This window comes from Gobio gobio, assembly GCF_949357685.1.
Source record: "Gobio gobio genome assembly, chromosome: 11".
NCBI classification, from domain to species: domain Eukaryota; kingdom Metazoa; phylum Chordata; class Actinopteri; order Cypriniformes; family Gobionidae; genus Gobio; species Gobio gobio.
The window spans coordinates 26,617,891-26,634,533 of NC_137104.1; positions in this window are offsets into that span (position 1 = coordinate 26,617,891).

A 16,643-nucleotide genomic window follows, 5' to 3' on the forward strand; every position below is an offset into this window, starting at 1 on the left:
ATAATAGTGTGTAATTTTCTCACCCAAACAGGCAGTGCACTGGCACTGTTTTACCGTACTCTCTTTCTCTCTCACACACACATACAGTGGCAAGAAAAACTATGTGAACAACTTGCAGAATCTGTGAAAATGTGAATAATTTTAACTAAATTAATGAGATCATACAAAATGCATGTTATTTTTTATTTAGTACTGTCCTGAATACGATATTTTGCACATTTTTTTTTTACATGTAGTCCACAAGACAAAAAAATTGCTGAATTTATTCAAATAACCCCATTCAAAAGTTTATGAACCATTAATTTGCAATACTGTGTGTCGTCAAGGACAATATAGGAACTCAAATACAACTACTAAAAAAAGGTTGAAACATTCACTGATGCTCCAGAAGGAAACACGATGCATCAAGAGCTGGGGGTGAAAACTTTTGAGCAGGATGAAGATGTCCAAATGTTTCTTATTTTGTTTAAATATCTTCTCTTTTTTTTTCATTTAGTACTGCCCTTCAGAAGCAACAGAAGATACTTGGATGTTTCCCAGAAGACAAATTGAGTACAATTTACCTTGATCTTCAAATTCAATAAGTTTTCACCCCCAGCTCTTAATGCATCGTGTTGCCTTCTGGAGCATTAGTGAATGTTTTAACCTTTTTTAGTGTGAAAAGATGGATCTCAAAATTATACAGTCCCTGTTGGAGAGGGTTCAAATAGGGTTCAAAAGATGCTGGTAAAACTGAATATGCAGGACTTGGAGGATTTTTCTGAAGAACATTGGGCAGTTTAACTGCTCAAGACAAACAAGGGACTCATGAACAACAAGTCTTGTGGACTATATGTAAAAAAAAAATATGTAAAATATCTTATTCAGGACAGTACTAAATAAAAAATAACATGAATTTTGTATGATCTCTTTTATTTAGTTAAAATTATTCACATTTTCATAGATTCTGCAAGTGGTTCACATACGTTTTCTTGCCACTGTATATATCATTTTAATATAGAATATGTGCAGATCTCATAAGTATTTGTTCTTGAGTCAGTCACATTAGTATAACTTCAGCAATTTCATGTCAATAATGAAGCGATGCGAGGAACAATGCCAACTCAGTCACTTCCTGATCAGGCAGCTTAAAATCAATGCAGCAAATTTGTGTGTTCAAGTTAAAAAACTTGAATGAATCTGAGGTGAGGGAATGAATTCCTCGAGCTAAATCCTGATTGCACAATTCCTAGTGATGATGCGGTTTCACCTGCTGAATTTGCCATTTAATTTGCTCCGGAGAAACGCAATAGCTGCTGATAATACTGAAGGAGCTTATATATGTATGCTGTGATAGACATCGTATCCCTTATATCAGCTGACAGTCAGCTGATGCGAGCTTGACTAACATGACCTGCCAGAGCTAACGCTATGCTTGATATATGTGTAAAATTGTTGCCTAAATATGCGTAAAATTGTTGCTTTGGTTGGTTAGCAGGCTATAGATAGCATGTCCTTAGACAGCCTCAGCATTACTCATCCAGTATATGCTGCCGGAATAAACTTCCACTGACCCTCTCTGATGTGGCCTTATTTGTGGTAACATTTACATGACTGCAACAGTGAGAAGAGGACATGATTTTGTGGTTAGAACAGTTAATTAACCGGTGCCCTGCTCTCCCTTGGGGAGAGCTGAGTGTTTGCTCGCATTTCCTCTCCACTTCCATTGTTGACATATCAGACCTTTGTTACATTATTAAAGCACCTCTTATCCTAGAGATCCAAGTGTGCTATTTCAATTCAATTCAATTCAAATTTATTTGTATAGCGCTTTTCACAATACACATTGTTTCAAAGCAGCTTCACAGAAAGTGCATTTCATAAATGTACATTGAAAAATGTTAGAAAAGAGAATGTTAAAGAAAAAATGTTAGGATAAGTTAATCAATCATGTATTATTTTAGGCCATAACAACGCTGGCGTTGAGTCGTCTCTTCACAGGCGTCGAGTCGTCTCATCACAGGTGTCGGGGCATCTGAAGTCTCCATCAGAGGCTGGATACAAACTGGAGCTGACGAACTAGTTACCTCGGGACTAGTGTCCCGAGATAACAACAGAAAAGCAGATGGGAAATAATTAGCATAGCTGCTGTTCAGAATATTAATGCTGTTGGTGCGATTTAACTGTAGTATAAAACTTAATTATAATGTGAATGCTTGGCTAAAGAGATGCGTCTTTAATCTAGTTTTAAACTGGGACAGCGTGTCTGAACCTCGAACAATATCCGGAAGACTATTCCAGAGTTTAGGAGCTAAATGTGAAAAAGCCCTCCCTCCTTTAGTGGACTTAGATATCCTAGGAATGACCAGAAGCCTCGAGTTTAGTGATCTTAAAGAGCGCGATGGATTGTAGGGCGATAAAAGATCAGTTAAATATTTATTTATTTATTTATTTATTTAAAAAATACTATAAAATATAAATAGGCTCTATTTAATTGCTGTGAAGAGAAAGGCTTGTGTTGTGTGTAGAAGTGGGTGAGAACAGAAGAATTGTTGAATGGGATGGGCAGGGAATCTGTCATTATTTCATTTCCAATGTGATTGGTGGGAATGAACGTGAACATTTTGGAGTTCCATGGACCATTTTAGAATGCAATTTCCTACAAACAGCATCAAACAGAATTGCAGGAAATATTGATTGTTGCTCCTATTGCCTCCCTTTCTAGACAGTGCAAAACAGTGGTTCCCAAATATGTTCCTATAGCCTTTGTTTTCATTGTGTTCAATTTCTAATCGCCTGGTTTCCTTTGACCCTGTTTTCCCATGAGTTTCATTGGTTCATCTTATTCATCTGTCCCTCGTTAATTAACTCATCAGCTTCTTTGTTTGTCCTGTGTATTTAAGCCCTCAGTTTCAGTTAGTTTCTTGTCCTGTAATATTTGATGTGGGTGTGTATCCTCTGAGTAATTCTCCTGTTTATTGTTTTGATTATTGGATTAGTTTCAGGGTTCTGTCGCTTTGGTCTAGTTTATTCCTGGTTTTGTGACAGAGCCCTGACACTCCTGTATTTAGGTGTGTTCGACATCGGCTGCATGCAACCGATCGGCGAGAGTAGCCGCGTGCAGGCGGGGAGGAGCTGCAAACGGAGACGTGAAGTCGGAGACGTGAAGTCGGAGACGTGAAGTCGGACACTTTCTGCGTCCCGTAGTGACGCTCGCGCTGTGTTTGCATACTTTATCACAGCTGAAGTGAAATAAATGCAATATTTGGCAATACACGGATGTTTCAGAGACATTATTGTCATGTAATACTTTATGCACTGCTTAATACAGCATGTGTTTGTAGAATAAAGTTTAACATATAAGCCTACACTATCAATGAAGTGGGGTCTACGTTTTTTACCAGTTTTATTTTGATAAACATGACAATATAACATCATGACTACATGAAAGGAGGTTTTACTGTAATTAAAAACAGATTTGTGCGCATTAGTGGAACTGAAGGTTCTAGAATAAAAACGAAACACACGTGATAGCTGTCATGCCGAGAATCTGGCCAATCGTGGAACAGCTGTGTCGTCATCAGAGTAGAGGTCTTCATGGAGCCCCCGAGACCCGTGGACCTGGGACACGTACGGGTTCGGGTCTATATTTTAAATGATCAGCCGGGTCCGGGTCAGGTCCCAATCTATTACTACGGGTCCCGGGTCTGTTTAACATGCGTGTCTAATACCCGAGTCGATCCGGACGTGCAACACTGCCAGTGATCAGAGTCAGTCAGCACTGCTTGTGTGTTTTTTGTAACTTGCAACTTGTAAAATTAGGATAAGAAAAGTGTGAGCTGGGAAATAAGGTTTAAAAAAAAGAAAGAAGAAAAATACGAGCGATCTATCTCTCTTGCTCGCTCGCTCGCCGCCCGCTCTCTCTCTCTCTCTCTCTCTCTCTCTCTCGCTCGCTCTCTCTGCAAGCGCACGGTAATAATAATAATGAATACCTTCATGAGTGAGGTGCGAAAAAAAGCTAAAAAACGACGAATATAGAGAAGTTAAACCCACGGGCACCTCTTCTGTCTGGGCGTCCTTCATGCATTGGCTATTGTGGACAAACAACCTACGTGTGACGCACTGTTGAAGTTTGATTTTAACTTATATTTAAATCATATATTTCAAATCAGCAACAAACTCTCAGGTGAACTGTCACAAATTTTTTCTATGATGCTCAAATTGCGTAAAAAAGCTCATATTTCAGGTTGCTCCAGTCAACGTGCATGTGCAGTCTCAAGCGCGTGTCATGTTTCTATGGCAACCCGAGCTTCCGCTGTGATTGACTTTAATAATAATATGAATGAACCGTCTTATTTCATCTTAAAGTTTTGGTGAACAGACTCGGCTCACAGAGATGATAGCAAATAAATAATGCTGACGTCAGCGGCCACCGAACGAGCAATCGTTATTATAGTTCAAAAAGGTAAACAGTCAAAGTTATTATGCGAGTTAACTTGAGGTTAAATGCAAATCTGCAAAGACGCATTTGTCATCCGTCACCGTGACAATAAGTGGACTTTTAAAGCTGAAATGATGAGTGAATTAAGCATGCTTGGAATAACAAGAGAGGAATAAGATGGATTTAACTTTTTGGCAAGGATGTAATACATCAAGTCAAGTAACGTTACAAGGAAGGGAGACGACGGCTAACGTTACGTTATAGGTAAGACAAAAGTTATATTTTTCGTAACTTGTTTATTGACTTGTTAATATCAGTTGTTGTGGAATATGTGACAATCGGGTCCAGTCGGGTCTGTGTCTTCGCGCCGGGTTCGGTTCCAGCTTTTAAGTAATAGACGGGTCCAGGTCGGTTCCGGGTACTACATTTTTGTCATTTCTCGTATCTGCACGGGTCCGGGTCCAGCTTTTGAAATAATAGACGGGTCCAGGTCGGTTCCGTTAAGCACATTACGGGTCTCTTCGGGTTCGGGTATGAATTTTTGGACCTGTGAAGACCTCTACATCAGAGTCTGTGCAGCCTCGTGCAGCCGCTCTCTAGAAACTGCACCAGCTGTATTAGCCGGCTGCTCTCGAATCACTCTCGCGGCACTTTGTTGACATACGTCACTGTCACGTGGCATCGGCGCTGTCTCAAGTCGGACAAAATTTCTAATCGGTATGCACTGCTTCAAGTCAGCCGCCGATCGGTCTGCGCATCGCTGGGTGAAGTCGAACAAGCCTATTGTGTGAGCACATGGCTTGAAATTTGTCTTTGCTGGCCATGTGCTTGTGTTTGGTGTGAGCACATGGCTTGTCACGTGTTTCCTTGTGCCATGTACTATCCTGTCCATTATCTAACCCTGCCCATCTTGTTTCCTGATTATTGGTTAATTTGCCTCACCTGTCTTCCCTCGTTATTCTCCCTTGTTTGCTCCCTATTTATAGACCTTTTTCACATTTCCAGGTTTCTCAGAGCGGAAGTCGTTATAGTTGGGTTAACTTTTATAGCAGTGAATGAGAGTATACATTAAATATATGTTATGTGTCCCCATTTGCTCAAATAGCAAAAGAAAAACTCCACAACAGTGATTTCACAACTTTCAAAAAGAGGGAAAAAATAGAGTGAGATTGATAACGGCAGTGAAAAGAGAGAAAGATGTAAATTTTTAGCATCACTCCCATAGACGCTGTATTAGAAACACCCTCACAGCAGCGGTAACTTGTTTTTTTGTAATTTGATGCAAAAGTAATATAATACAAAGTATTAGTGTTATAACTGTACATACATAAAAATAAAAAATAAAACGAAAATACAAAAAACTTTGCAGGATTTACGATATTGATGACCGTTAAAACGTGTCATCACAGTCTGTGAAAAGGGTCTATTATATAGTCTTGTGTTTGCAGTCCTGGCTGGATCATCCTCGTTTGTTCCAGCCCATTCCTCCTGTAAATGAGTCCTCGATCCTTTCATCAGTCCTAACACTGACAATTAGAGTTCTATTTGAGCGTCTTCATTGTTGTGGGCTTTCAGCCTCCCACCGTGACAGTGTTTTTATTATTTTAATTAAGTGATGTTGTTGAATGTCAGCAGAACTGCATTTCAGCTGCATATAATCACAGCCGTACTAATATTCAGAACAACAGATGTAACTTACATTTCAGACACAAGGGGCCTCATGTATCAATCTAGCGTAGAAATGAGCAGAGATCTGAGTGCAGAAATCATCTTACGACAGGGTTCACGTGTGATTCATGAAACATTCATATGCTGCCAATACCATCGTACGAATAATCGTACCTTGATAAATGTGGCTACTGAAAAATATCGTCATTTAAATATCACACCCCTAAAAATTCACAGTTTAGAAACCTCGCCCCTAGGGTTTACGACATGGAGAAACGTAACCCGGCCAAGATGATGTAATCTCATGAAAGACTGTAACCTTAGTTCCCCGAATAGCGAACGAGACACTGTGTCACCGCTTTGGGAACGCCCCTGCGTGATTGCGTCGTGAAGCGCGTATGTCATCATTCCAATTGAGAGACGGAACGTCATCAGCGTGGTGACGTCGTAGACCCGGAAGCTATAAAGCACACTGGCAAACACACGGCATTAGCTTCTGAATAAGGATGAAACAAGGCGTTTGCGAGCATGCAGGGATTATGGCCGGGTGACGCAGCGTCTCGTTCCCTATTCGGGGAACTAAGGTTACAGTCGTAACCGAGACGTTCCCATTCAAGGGAACTCGAGCTGCGTCACCGCTTTAGGAATGAGAATATCCACACCCCCATAGGAGGCCTGCCTGCCTGTGTCCTGTGTCAGGAGGCGAGCACCCGAGCCCCAGGAGTAGAATTAATGTCAAGTTCGTAGAATCTGACGAAGATATGCGGCGAGGACCAACCTGCCGCATCACAGACATTCTGCAAGGAGGCCCCTGACAGGAGTGCCTGCGAAGCAGCCATACTCCTAATGGAGTGGGACCGGATAGCCAAAGGAGAAGGCCGTCCGGCCGCCACATAAGCAAGTGAGATAGCCTCTACATTTACATTACATTTACATTTAGTCATTTAGCAGACGCTTTTATCCAAAGCGACTTACAAATGAGAGCAATAGAAGCAACTACAACAGTCAGAGGCTACAGTATGCAAGTGCTGTAACAAGTCTCAGTTAATCTAACACAGAACACACAGGATTTTTTTTTTTTTTTTTTTTTTTTAATAAAGTAGACAGACAGAAAAATGAATAGAATGTTAAGTGCTATTCTTGATTGGTCAGGTGCTGCTGGAAGAGATGCGTCTTTAGATGTTTTTTGAAAATGGCTACAGACTCGGCTGCTCGAATTGAGATAGGCAGGTCATTCCACCAGGTGGGGGCAGTCCAGGAAAAGGTCCGTGACAGTGATTTCATGCCTCTCTGGTATGGCACCACAAGGCGTCGTTCACTGGTAGAACGCAAACTCCTGGAGGGTGTGTATGTCTGAACAAGCGAGTTAAGGTAAATTGGTGCAGAGCCAGTGGTTGCTTTGAAGGCGAGTACCAGTGCCTCTACCACCCACTTGCTCATCATCTGCTTTGACACCGTTTGAAACACATACAATACTTTTCACACATTACAAAGAATAAATATCTGAATTTACGATTTATAAAAATACTTTTAACCACTATTTTTAAGATTGGCCCTTAGGACACTTGCCTTTATACATTTAGAACAATAATATCTTAGTCTAAACCTAAAGTAATCTTGACCAACTATATAGCATTTTAAAGCTTTCAGACTCTAATTTTCATATCTGGTGACTGATTTTCAAAAGAGATGACAGAGCAGTAGATAAATAGCGCCATATATCATATATTCGTCATTTGTAATGCGGTATAATGTAATCAAATATTAAAATTACTGCCCAAACTACTTCTGAATAGGATGTCTACTTCATAGATATTTTGAAAAGTATGAAAATATAACGTTCAGATCACTCAAACCATATATGGAAATCAAAGAGTCTACATGTCATCTAGTGGAAAACGTTGGTCCTGCGCACAAAAACATATTTTTTTGAGATATCAACCTAAAATTTGGTACAGAATTTATTCAGTTATTTAGCTTTGATTTTCTTGAGGTTTTAGAATTGAACATGTTTTGTAAAATGTATATTTTATATAAAATATATATATATGTTATATATTTTACATGTTCATAAACTTCTATAACTTGTTTTAAACTTTACTTTTACGACTTATACAGTGATGGCTGATTTCAAAACACTGCTTCATGAATTTGTTAATCTCAGCAAGACACTGGCACTTCAGGACTAGAGTTGAAGAGCTCTGACATACAACAAAGTGTTTTGTATTTTGTGTCTGTACAGTTGCTTTTGAATAGCTGTCCTATATGGGTCAAATTGACCCACAAACAGCAGGAGTGTATACAATTTTGATATGCACATTTCACAACGCATCAGCATGATGAAACTTTGCATGCATGGACACTTATAAGATGCAAAAATGAGAAAACCTAAATGAGATGGTGACCCTAAATGAGAAAAGGTCACACAATTTCAAGAAAAACAATGTAGGTTAGATAGTAGTGGTGCAACGGATCACAAAACTCACGGTTCGGATCGCACTACGGATCATGAGTCACGGATCGGATCATTTTTCAGATCAGAATAAAAGGGGGAGGAGACTATTTTTATTTGCTTTCCATTTATTACATGAAAACTTTTGGTGTTAACATAACCTATGTGGTTTATAGGTTATGAAGGAACTTTTGGTGTTAACAAAAATAAAATAAATAAATAACCATCTGAATAAATCAAATTTGACTAAAAACAACCTGAGACGTGAAAATGGGCCTGAGCTTCTTCTTCTTCTTTTTTTTTTTTAAAGATTAGGATGTCAACATTCTCAGGGAGAGAGTAGACCTCTCACACTTGTCAGCATTGCACTATTTTATAGATATAATGTTTAAACGCACTACACTTAAACAACGTTTTATTGAATTCATTACTTTATATTTATATGGCCTATAGTACCTACTTTAGATGTATTTATTACATTGCTCATGCAAGTTGCAAAACAGACAATAGACTATGTTAAAATAACAAACATTTTAAATTAAAACTTACGATAGACAAAAACCGACTCTCGTCTTTTCTTACGTTTTTAAATCTTTTTACAAGAAATTCTGCAGTTCATGAAGAACTTTGTTTTTCCACCTCCAAGAAAGGACAGGTGCTCTCCATTATTTCTCCTTGTTTACTTAAAGGCCGTTTTCCTTGCTTTACTCGAGGCAAAAAGCCATGTCTTGACTTTGAAACAGAGTAGACTTAACATTATATGCATCTGTGGTGGAATTACTAGATTTTCGCATCGATACATGTTTGTTTTAATGCGGATGCGCTGTCACTTTAATTCAGCGCCAGCACATCAAAAAATAGACTCTGTGCGGAAACGATCGCACCACAGCTGTATGGCCATGCGCTCCTGGAACTCACTGACTGTCACAGACACGTCAGGTTCCACCCTCCACCAATCACAGCGCACTCCATCCCCAGAGTACTGATCACTATCACCTGACCTCATCATGGCACTCATCACCAGCACTATAAGAAGCACACGCACACAGCACTCCACGTCCGGTCTCGTTCGCATATACTTCTACCTATGCTTACCTCAAGGACTCTACTACTGATACTACCTGTCTCCAGCGTGTCTCCTTCCTTCCGTGTTCCTTGTCTGCTGTGTGGGTGTGTTCCTGTCCATCCCTCTGTACTCCAGCGATCTCCAGTCTCCAGCTATCTCCAGTCTCCATTTACCTCCAGGCTCCAGCGTCATACCACCTTCAATACAAAAGACAGTAACTCTCTCTCCCGTATCACCATCTTATCTACCAACAACCGGTTTACTCACCTGCTCCACATCACATGCTCTACTGTGGTCTAATAAACTAACCATACCTGTTTACATCTGTGTCTGCCTCCTGTCTACTTGTAACAGAAGACCGGACCACAGCCGAGACCCAGTATGAGCCAACCGGATCCCTTCCAGGAATTGGTAGATGCGCTTCGGCGTACATTTCCTCCACAACCCACTCCAGTTACTGTTCACTCACCAGCACCAGCGAACACCAACCCATCTGTCAACAACCCTCCTTCACTACCTCCATATGCTAGTCCCATGGCCAAACCGGCGCCCTACTCAGGATCGGCGGAGAATTGCAGTGGCTTCCTGCTGCAATGCACACTGGTCCTGGAGATGCAGCCGCACTTGTACCCGAGCGACACTTCCAAGATAGCCTTCATTATCTCTCAGCTCAGCGGCAAAGCCTTGATGTGGACCGATTCCATCTGGTCACAACAGGGTGCGGTAACGCAATCATACACAGCGTTCATTTCCCACTTCCGGGAGGTGTTTGGGAAGCCAATCACAGATTCGTCAGCTGGTGAGAAACTTTATAATTTAAAACAGGGATCCATGTCTATTTACGATTATGCTTTGCAATTCAGAACGCTTGCAGCATTCAGCGGATGGAATGAACAGGCGCTGATAACTACATTTCGGCAAGGATTGGAACCTCGGGTACGGCTGCATCTCGCTGCATGCGAGGACTCCATCGGCCTTGAGAAGTTCATCCAGCATTCCATTCGCTGTACCACTCGCATGCAGGCGTGCATCCAAGAGCACCAGGACCAGTATCCCTTCAACGTGCCCTTCCGCCGATCCGAACCCGTCAGCTCCCCAGAACCAGCCCACGAACCCATGGAGTTAGAGAACTCCCGACTAACCCCTGAAGAACGCCGCCGTCGACTGACCCTACGTCTCTGTCTGTATTGTGGTGAACCTGGGCATGTCATAGCTGCATGCCCCACACGACCTCCGCGACCCATGGTGAGTGCCATTATTCCTGCTGATCATAAAATAAAACCACCCACCACTGTCGTCACCCTTACTGCCGCTAACGTCTCCCTTTCAGTGGTCGCGCTCCTCGACTCGGGGTCAGCCGGCAACTTCCTCTCCGGTGCCATCTGCCGCCAGTTGCGCCTCAAGACCACTCCGTCTCCGACCACCTACAGGATTAGCTCAATAACCGGAAGACCCCTTAGTCGCAAGCACGTCCGTACCGAGGCTGGACCAGTCACTCTCCAGGTTGGGTTTTTACATCGGGAAGAGGCTCACATGCTGGTTCTGGAGGATTCGACCACAGACGTGGTTCTGGGGCGCCCCTGGTTGGAGCAGCACAACCCTACCATCTCCTGGAAAACGGGCGAAATCCTGAAGTGGGGCGACACTTGCTTTCACAATGTCTGACTGAACATCCTCTTCCATCCTCATCTCTGCCTGATCTGACTCTCTGTGCCACATCCATCGAAAGTCCAGTTGAACAACGCTCCGTCGATATTCCTAAGTGTTACGCCCCCTTCAGCGATGTCTTCTGCCCGCAACGGGCTTCCAAGCTGCCTCCACACCGGCCATGGGACTGTGCTATCGACCTGCTTCCGGGTGAACCAGTACCAAGGGGTAAGATAAACCCACTATCCATCCCGGAGGAGAAGGCCATGGAGGACTACATCCAGGAAGCCCTCGACCAAGGTTACATCAGGCCATCTACTTCCCCTGCTGCGTCCAGCTTCTTCTTTGTGGCAAAAAAGGACGGAGGCTTGCGGCCATGCATCGATTATCGTTCCCTCAACAAGATCACAGTTAAGTTCAGATATCCCCTTCCTCTCGTCCCAGCAGCCCTCGAACATCTCCGTGGTGCCACTGTGTTCACCAAGTTGGACCTCCGCAGCGCGTACAACCTCATCCGGATACGTGAGGGGAACAGTGGAAGACTGCCTTTATTACCCCTACTGGTCAGTATGAATACCTCGTCATGCCGTATGGATTGGTAAACGCCCCCTCCGTATTCCAGGATTTCATCCATGAGGTGCTCCGGAAGTTTCTCCATCAATTCGTCCTAGTCTACATCGACGACATCCTCATCTACTCCCGGAGCCAGGCCAAACATCGCCAACACGTTGCGGAGGTCCTCAACCGTCTACGTCAGTTCCATCTATTCCTCAAGGCCGAAAAGTGTTCTTTCCACCAATCTTCAGTTTCCTTCCTGGGATACCACATTGATCACAGTGGCATCCGGATGGACGAGAGGAAGGTGGAATCCATCACAACCTGGCCAGAACCCACCACTATAAAAGAACTCCAACGCTTCCTAGGTTTCTCCAATTTCTATCGACGATTCATCAAAGGTTACAGTTCCATCACTCATCCACTCACCAGTATGTTACGCAACAAGCCCAAGTCTCTGTCCTGGACCCCGGCAGCCACTAACGCCTTCTGCCACCTCAAGAAAGCCTTCACCACCGCTCCCCTCCTAGTCCATCCAGACCCGGAAAAGCCCTTCGTCGTGGAGGTGGACGCCTCCACAACCGGAGTGGGAGCGGTGTTGTCTCAGCAGCAGGGGACGCCAAGTAGACTCCACCCATGCGCCTTCTTCTCCCGCAAGCTCAGCCCGGCGGAGGTCAACTACTCCATCGGTGACAGGGAACTTCTCGCAGTCAAGCTTGCCTTGGAAGAGTGGAGGCATTGGTTGGAGGGAGCCAAACATGCGTTCCTGGTGCTTACAGATCATAAAAACCTTGAGTATCTTCGATCAGCCAAGAGACTAAACCCCAGACAAGCTCGTTGGGCCATGTTCTTCTCCCGTTTCAATTACACCATCTCCTATCGTCCCGGTACCAAGAATCTTAAAGCTGATGCTCTCTCCCGTCTTCATGCCCCTCACGAACAGATAGAAGAACCAGAACCCATTATTCCAAGCTCCCTCATTGTAAGTCCTATTACCTGGTCCGAAGAAACCATTCCCTCCTCCAATGCCTCCACGAACCCTCCGCCGGGCTGTCCACCTGGCTTGCTGTACCTCACTCGGACACGACGCACTCCCACCATTCACTCGGCTCACACGTCACTCGGTACTGGTCACCCGGGGGTCAATGAAACCCTCTCGTTGCTAAAAGAATGCTTCTGGTGGCCAGGGATGGCAAAGGATGTCAGAAGGTACGTGCAGGGCTGTAGGGAGTGTGCCATTTCCAAGTCTCCACGTCATCTTCCAGCTGGTAAGCTCCTTCCTCTGCCCGTTCCAGAACGCCCATGGTCACACCTAGGAGTAGATTTCATCACTGACCTGCCGGTCTCAGACGGTAATACCACCATCCTAGTGGTAGTTGATCGTTTCTCCAAATCATGTCGTCTAATCCCACTCCCAGGTCTGCCTACTGCCATGGAAACAGCCGAAACGCTCTTCAATCAAGTTTTTAGATACTTCGGAGTACCTGAAGACACAGTATCCGATCGAGGTCCCCAGTTCATATCCAGGTTCATATATGGTCCCGAGGAACGCTCCTGGGTCCCAAGGAACGACATTTTAGATCCCAGTTTACTCCAGATATTCCACGACAGTCATCCTGAGAAGCCAGCTCCGCGGGGTAGAGGACGACCACCACGGCGTCGGGGTTCTCGGCCCTCTGGAGCGGGCCGTGGAGGGGGGGGTACTGTCACAGACACGTCAGTTTCCACCCTCCATCAATCACAGCGCACTCCATCCCCAGAGTACTGATCACTATCACCTGCACCTCATCATGGCACTCATCACCAGCACTATAAGAAGCACACGCACACAGCACTCCACGTCCGGTCTCGTTCGCATATACTTCTACCTATGCTTACCTCAAGGACTCTACTACTGATACTACCTGTCTCCAGCGTGTCTCCTTCCTTCCGTGTTCCTTGTCTGCTGTGTGGGTGTGTTCCTGTCCGTCCCTCTGTACTCCAGCGATCTCCAGTCCCCAGCGATCTCCAGTCTCCAGCAATCTCCAGTCTCCATTTACCTCCAGGCTCCAGCGTCATACCACCTTCAATACAAAAGACAGTAACTCTCTCTCCCGTATCACCATCTTATCTACCAACAACCGGTTTACTCACCTGCTCCACATCACATGCTCTACTGTGGTCTAATAAACTAACCATACCTGTTTACATCTGTGTCTGCCTCCTGTCTACTTGTAACACTGACGGACCGAAGCCACGTGCAGTGAAAGCTGTATCCGTTTACATGGGTACGGAAAAAATACGCACCGCATACGCACTGCAAACGGAGTATGTGTGAAACGGGCGTCAGCAGGTGCCATGCTCGATGTATGCGCCACTTTCATACGGCTTTCTCGTGCCACAGTGCCACAGTGCCACTGTTACAGTTTTGTCCACCACCCTTCTTCCGTCATCATTATATTACGGAGAAGCCAAAATGCTCCCATACACGCGATTTCCCATTCCCATACACCTGCGATGTAAGTTCAGGTTGTTTGTATCTGAAGCTCCGGCGTGTCGAATCATAATACGTCTTACAGGCAGCTGGAAAACAATTACATGAGACTGGTATTAATAAAAACAGTCACAGTAAAATTAAACAAGGAATGAGAAAAACATTAGAAGTTGTACTTACACACAATTTCGTCGTGATCAGCGGTTAAATCTGGACTCGCGGAAATCGCTCCAAGCAGATAAGAGGTCACGGCTTCGTTATGAGGCGAGGATAGTCTGTGTAAACAAAATGTGCAGTTTTAAGCTCGGATCTATTAACGCATCCATTTCCTTATACAGCTGAATAAAAGCATATTCTTTAAATCGTAACGTTACATTAACCATGCTCTGGTTCATAGCGCCTGCAGTTTGCCTCAGAGTTGTGAAGACACCAGATAGCCTCCTGAAAATTAGTCGAAAAAGTTAGCCACATCCATGCAGAGGAGTTGAAGGGGAGCTGAAGGCGAGACGGCGTCCTGTCATTGTTGATCACGAAAAAGCAAAGCAGCAAAAACACAGGAAATGTATAAAAAAAAGAGTCCAAAACACGTCTGTTTAAAGCTTGTCTTCAAGTTTTGTACGCGTCATGGCCATGACATCGCACGTGATTGGAGGAGGGCGAGAAGCTTGTCGGGCTCCTCCAATCACATGCGAGGTCATTGTTATAAGGATGTTTTCCAGAATTAATGAAAAAACTCTGTATTAATACATTTTCCTGGACAGAATGGAAAATGTATTTAGTACCACATGCATGTACAGACTACAGTTCTCGCTCACAAATTTGATGGGATTAGGATTGATTGTCTTGATATAGTCAGTTTATGACAGTTTACAAAGAAGGGAGTCTAACAACAAACTGATTTTAAGAAATGTATTAAATTAACAAGAAAATGAAACAAAAGAATGTTAAGAGGTGAATAAAAAAAAAAAAATTTGATGTATTTTGGCTGTGTGTGTGTGTGTGTGTGTGTGTGTCTGCCTGCACAGATATGTGTGTGTGTGTGTGTGTGTGTGTGTGTGTGTGTGTGTGTGTGTGTGTGTGTGTGTGTGTGTGCGTGTGATTGTGTGTGTGTGTGTGTGTGTGTGTGTGTGTGTGTGTGTGTGTGAGAGAGAGAGATAGAGAATCACAAGAGTCCGGAAATCAGTCCACAGAGGGGCTTAATTTATCCCTATATTCTTCAACCTCATTGAGGTTTCAGACCACCAAGGAGCTCCAGAAAAACCTATTATATTTATTTTCACTTTATTTAAGTTAATGGGTGTGGCAAAAGTGCTTCAATTACATATAGGCATAACACCGTAACTTTTTATTTTGTGTGTATTTTTTTTTACATAACATTGGTTATTGCTAATGACATACAGAGTAATTAATCTACTCTGTTAGCCCGGACAAGTTGAATCTACTTAAAAAATTGGAGCAAACTGGTCACCCTAAAAATTTAGTAATGTGAACTAAAACGAGTACATTTAACTTAAAATGTTTTAGTTTAAAAAATTCAGAACCTAGATAAAACTCCCCCTGCTGCTACTCTGATTTGCATTTGTGTAGCTCACAGCATGTTCATTTACATGATAAAGCCTCCCCTAGAATTAAGGGGAGGGGGGGTCATGGGGGGACAACTGCCAAGCAAGGCCCACGTCAATTTCTGACAATTTACAGCAGTTTTCGGTGTTGCCTGCAAATTGCCGTGCACAGTCGTAAACCTGAAGTTTCACGGCAATCTACAGTGCCACATACTGACGAAAATCCCACTTTTCATGCAGTGCAGTCTCCTCGTAGACGGAGCCCTAGAAATAAGTAAGGTCTCTATCACCTCTGCCGATAGGCCAGCCTCTAGGTACCTGGTCCCCTCAGGGGCCAGACCCAAAGGTTCCAAATCTCCGGGCGGGGGTAAAATATCGTACCCGCCGCCTGAGATAGGAGTTCCCTCCTCAGAGGAATCTGCCACGGCTGACCTGCTAGCAGAGCTATGATATCCGAGAACCAAACTCGAGTCGGCCAACGGGGTGCTACAAGAAGTAGACTGACCCCCTGTCGCCTGACCCTCTCCAGGACTCCCGGGAGCAGAGCAATCGGGGGAAATGCGTACAGACGCAGCCTCGGCCACATCTGAACCATGGTGAGGGAGGGAAAACCACAGTGGGCAGTGGGACGTCTCTCGAGACGCAAACAAATCCACTTCCACTGTGCCAAACCTCTTTCATATGGCCTCCACCACCTCTGGGTGGAGTCGCCACTCCCCGGGCCTCAGCCCCTGCCTCGACAGGATGTCTGCTCCCTGATTTTGGACCCCCGGGACATTCATTGCCCTGATGGACAACAG